At 34.2% G+C, this 6,000-nt stretch overlaps 1 long non-coding RNA gene across 1 annotated transcript; it reads left to right on the top strand.

The window, feature by feature from the left end:
- Positions 1-3,285: 3,285 nt before the first annotated feature.
- LOC137741543 (uncharacterized) lies at positions 3,286-4,222 on the top strand. The gene is made up of 3 exons (XR_011069314.1): positions 3,286-3,825; positions 3,967-4,053; positions 4,143-4,222. It is a non-coding gene; the product is annotated as an uncharacterized lncRNA (long non-coding RNA).
- Positions 4,223-6,000: the final 1,778 nt, after the last annotated feature.

The following is a 6,000-nucleotide window of genomic DNA, read 5'->3' as shown; positions in this document are numbered from 1 at the left end:
TCCCACATCTCTCAAGTCGATGGTCAACAGAAGTCAAAGTCCTTGCCTCTAGGGCAATTTCGTAAATTCACGCTTTTAAAATAAAATAAAAACGTAAAATTTGGAACGGGTTGTTACACTATTACTATAACACTTTTCACTTGATATTGAATATGTATTATAGTACTTATTTGCTACTAACTTGTTACAGTTATGACATTTTTCTGGCCAACCTAAATTAATATATTTATACTCTTCTTCATGTTGTTCTTCTATGAATGCATACATATATTCTTCTAAATCACTATTTGAACTACTTGAATCTTCCGAGCCTGAATCTATCATATTTATACTTTCTATACTATAAATACTCTCATTATCACTTAAATCATCTAAACTGTATATTGACTGAATATGTTCATCTTCTTCTAACTTAAACAACTCCATTAAATGTACTTTTTCTCTCGGTTGTTTACCTAATTTTGGACATTTAGGTCTAATATGTCCAACTTCTCCACATGAATAACATTTACAACTACTCTTATCTTTTGGTACTTTATATTTTCTAATCTAAGATCTGCCACTTCTTTTCTAAATTGTTTCGAAATATATTTTCTCTCCTACATGTTCTTGAAGGTCTTATGCTGAAATTCTTATGTTGTTCGTATGGTTTGTATGACTTACATTTCTTTTTGTATATTTTCTTATGCTTATTTTTCTTATGACAACCATACAGTTGAGGTAAGTCTATATTTTTACAACTCATGTAAAATTGTTTCCTAATCTGTTTCTTAGCTTTTATTTGACTATACTCGTCTAAGTATATCATATACATGTTGAATTCTAGGTCCTACTGCAATATCATTTTTCTTTGGATGTTTTTGCCATTCATTCCAAATTTTTTCTCCTAGTGGTCCTTTTATTTATGTCATATAAGTATCTAATAAATTAATATCACTAATTCTACTTGTTCTTCCTAAATATTTAAAGAAATATGTTGTATACTCAGCTATATATTGTAAATCACAAATTTGTAATTGTTCTAAATTTCTAATTGCTCTTATTTTTTCTTATTCGCTTATGCCATCCAACTTACTATGATCTAAAAATTCTTGTTTAATCAAAGTAACAAAACCATCAATATTAAAATGTGTTTTAGCTACCTGATGTTGTTTTTCTTGAAGGTCTTATGCTGTTTGTATGACTTACATTTCTTTTTGTATATTTTCTTATGCTTATTTTTCTTATGACAACCATACAGTTGAGGTAAGCCTATATTTTTACAACTCATGTAAAATTGTTTCCTAATCTCTCTTAGCTTTTATTTGACTACACTCTTGTCTAAGTATATCATATACATGTTGAATTCTAGGTCCTATTGCAATATCATTTTTCTTTGGACGCTTTTGCCTGAAATGCTTTGGTATATGTACAAGTCAGAAAATAAAATGGAGCTTTTATCACTCTTTGCATACATAAAGCATCTAGTGTGATGTTTGTGTGGTTGAAAGATCAAATAACTTATAATTAGTGGCTTCAAGCATTGAATAAATCATCATTTGTGGTTTTTTGGGTTTTCTTGTGTTGTTTTCATTCACCTTATATATGTGAAATGAAATTCATATAATAATTTGATTATCTGAACAGATTCATAATGGTTTTTGTAGATGTCGAATTTAATATCAAACCGGCGAGCAGCTAGTAGGGGCAGTGAGACACCTTGTCAAGGAGGTAATGTTGCTGGCACCTCCACACCTGATTTGGACACAACGGGTGTCCCTCCGGTCGCGTCATTGGGCCCAACAATGTCTACGGCTGCTATGTCATTGACCTCTTCGGTGACGCATCCTGTCCTAAGCGACGGACTCATCGACAGCCCCGGACTTTTGAGGAGGCTTAGCCATCTAGTGACGCTTCCTCTATCCATGGAGAGGTGTCTCAGACAGGTAAGCTTGCTCCCTCCCTTCCTCCTGCCTTCTCCTCCTCTTTTGGTGTATATTATTATAGATAGCTTATATGCAAACATATTTAACCAAAAAAAAATAGGGAACATATAATTATGGAGATGCTCATTTAAAATGATTCTATATCCTTGATTGTATACACCAGTTGAAGTACTTCAAGCACAATAATCGTTTTGATCTTGTTTTCAAAGAGCATCATAATTAAAGACTATTCTTGCTTTTTGAAGAAACTTGTATGATTCATAAGAGCTAAGTACACCTCCCTAAAAAACAAATGTGATATAAAAGGAAGCATATATTAGCTGTTGTAAGTATAATTCTATTCACTGAAACATTGACTGAAATTATTAAATTGCATGGAATTCCCTTATCATTAATCAACTTTATTTCTAAAGTGACTTGATGTTGCTGAAACTTGTTTTTTTTTTTTTTTTTTTTTTTTAGAAAAACAGCAGCATGCCTGTTTTAGATTTAAATTTTCCTATACTTTCCGCAGTCGAAAATCCTTGAAATTTTAACACAACTTCGTTTTAGGTGTCTACTTTGAATCTGGAAATTTTCATATTTTTTGGTTAAACGGATTATTTTTGGTGAATTTCACGGTACATATCACTTCTGCAGTTTTTATTACCACGATAAGTCTTTAACTTTATTTCTTTGAGTTACCTTTGTAATTTGGTGTAATGTAATTCTTGAGTTTAAATCTTCGTTGACATAATCTTAAGCTAATATTTGTTTTACACCCTTAAAGAACCTTTTTATTCTATTTATTTCTCTTAATCTCACACCTCGAGTTTTGGGGTGTGACAATTTTGCTCTTAGCAACTAGAGGCATAAAGTGCAAATTTACTGCATTATTAGTTGCAGATAATCAAACTTCCACTTAAAAGATGGATACTCAAAATCCCACCATTTCCCATCAAGTATAGAATGTGAACTTATCTTGTGTAATTAAAATGTGAACCATAATATAATTAAGGCATTTTATCCTCTCTAATAATTGGGCAGAAACGTTAAAAATATTTGATGCAAATCGAACTGATCTTTGAATTTATGCAGACAATAACTTGCATGCTAGCTAGTTATTTTGAATTGTGATTTTGACCTATATTAATGATTGTTAAGTAGCACTGAGAAGTCATATCAACAAGTTGTAAATTTTGTTTTAACATCCCCAGTTAGTATAAACTGTTTGAATTGTTGGGTGGATGTGTTGTTTATGTTGTTATATTGTGTGTAGGTTTTAGGAAATGTTATAGTTTCAGGGGAGGTTCTGCTGAATTTTCGGTAGAAGATAGAAACCGTCTAATGTTTACTTTGTTTATTTGGTAAGTAGAAAAAAAAAATTCGGGGCCCTTGCAGACTACAAAAGACTTCTCAGACCACTTGCACCACAAGCCAGAAGATCACCATTATGTGGGATCCTCGACATCGTGCGGTTGCAACAAAAGAGCAGCACAGTGCATTGGCCACCGACGTTGGTTGCGTTATCAGGAGTCATTGCCCCCACAGGTGGGAGTCATGGAGAGATGTGCCACAAGAAACCAAGGATGCCATGCTTTATGAATTATCGGTAAGTATTTTCAACCTCAAATACTACATTTTTATTAAAGTATACAAAGATTATAAACTTTAACTACTATTTATTTGTTGAGTTTTGCAACTTCACTATGAGCTCTCCAAGCTCGATTCCAACCAAATGGAGTACATCAACGACCTTTGCTCTAGTAGGTTCACTCAATGGAAGAGCGACCTCCACAAGCATTATGAGCTATATGACGGTCCGGAGGTCGCTCTAGAATTTAGGTGCCCTATGGAGTTGTTGGACCATCAAGATGAATGGGTGTGGCTCTGCAACCATTTTCAAGATGACAAATACTTGGTACGTATAATTTATATTTCAATAATATATTAATAAAAAAATTTACAATTTAAAATAAACATTTCATTTTTTTTTTTTCATTCATTTGTTATAAATATCTGAACTAATACATTTTTTTAATTCAACAAAAAAAAAAAAAAGCGAAGGCAAACTCGATCAATCGGTGGAAGAAGAAACTTCTTCACCGATCCGGGTCACGACGCTTCTAGGTTGGAGGAGGGACGTAAGGTAACTGTATATTTATTTTAAGTTTTCAATATTTTTACTCTTTATTACACAATTGGTAATGCATGTTAATACTTTTTAAAAAAATTCAGGAGGGTCAAAGTTTCTTTAAATTGACATGTTCAAGCAGGTGTAAGTTTGGCCCAGTGATGAGCTGACAGAACAGCTTCATGTAAGTTCTTTCACATTTATAATATTCAATTTGTATTAATATTAATTATATTTATATTCAAATTAATTTGTTTTTTCATTTTTCTAGTCCACCATGGTGAAGAAGGGCCATACAGTTCTGGAGGAGATGGCTTCCCAACTTCCCGTAGAGACCCTGATCAAGGAGGTGTTTCCCCACTGAGGATGCTGGGTTTCAAATCATGACCGACACACTTGATCAGACCCTCGATCGTCGACGTGGGAATGTTCATTGGGGGCTTGGGAAAGCCCGCCTTCGAGACCTGTCTACCTTATCCTCCAAGCAGAGAACTGAACAGGTCGATACACTGACATCGGAAGTGGTGGGCTCGAAGGAATAGATTGCAGCCCAACAGTCTCAGATTGCGGCCCAAAATAATTCATGAACCAAATACATCATGCACTTCAGATCTCTGGCATTCAATTCCCCGACGTTGAACTACCTCCAGAAATAACCTCCCAGCCCCCCTCCGCAGCAGCTACATCGTCCCAGCCCCCCGTCGCAGCAGCTACGACCTCCCAGCCCCGTGACACAACAACAACACCACCAGCCATCGATTGTAACGTCGAGGACTTCTTTTTTTAGTTTTGTTTTAAATTGTTTTAGAATTTAAAAATACTTTTTTCCATTGTATGTACATTTACAATAATTTTTCAATTCAATATTCTTCTTTAAATTTTCTATATTTATTTTCATTAAATTCACTTTTACATAAACGAAAAAAATAATAATAATAAATTATTTATAAAACTAATTTACAAATAAATAATAGAGTACTTAAAAAACTAATTTTAAAATTTGACTATGACGGCCTCTATATCCGTCGCACAAAGGTTTGTGGGTCGAACGGCAACCTCCGTTGTGCAAAACTTTGAGGGTCGAACCTGTGCCATCATCGCGCAAGAGTTTAGGGGTCGAAACCCAGTTTCCTAGCTCAACATGCGCAACGACCACGACTTCCGTAGCGCAATCTTAACTTCACGCGACAAAGATATTTTCTCTGTCACACAATGCCTGACGTTACAAGCTTTACGCGACGAATTTTGTGCAACGGAGTCTTCGCCGCCCAATGTTTCTGATGGCAGTTTTTCCCTTTGCGCGACAATTTCCCCTTTGTCGCCCAAGATGTTATTCCTAGTAGTGAGTACTAAGCGATTGATTCGCTTGGGAAATGTAATAAAGGAGCTTGTGAATGAGTTCGCATTTTTTAATTTGGACTTAGAACGTTTCTTCAACATTTCATGATTAAGCAATATTTTTTTTGGAATATTGTCTTTTTCGATGTACTAGCATTTGAGAGATTAAAATACTTATAATTTTAAGACAAGTGTTAGGTTATGGAATTATTGTTCCACATTGTTTCTCAACTTACATTGTTGTATTTTTCTTCTTCTTTAAGTATGGAATGCTAAAAGTTAGCTGACCAAAATTGTTAGAGATGGGTTATACTTGACCTACTCACTAAGTGATCAACCATACTTTGAAAATTTAGTAAGTTTTGAAGAAGCCTCAAGAGAGTGCTAATCAAATCTAGCTCGAATTAGTAAGCTAGCTAATTCATTACAATTGCAATTTTATTTTGAGCGTTAAGTTAATGTTCCCCATGTTTCTTTCGAAAAACTTATTATTCTTCCTACTCAAGGGCAATTATTCTTCGATTGTACATTGTCGTAAAGCCTTGGTTTAACAACAACTTTATATGTACATCAAGAGAATAGAGTATTATACTCTTCTTGGAAAATCATGAAATTGTGAGGATT

This window comes from Pyrus communis, chromosome 8, assembly GCF_963583255.1.
Source record: "Pyrus communis chromosome 8, drPyrComm1.1, whole genome shotgun sequence".
NCBI lineage: Eukaryota > Viridiplantae > Streptophyta > Magnoliopsida > Rosales > Rosaceae > Pyrus > Pyrus communis.
Note: the sequence above shows the minus strand (reverse complement) of the source record. Positions and strands in the feature narration are given on the sequence as shown.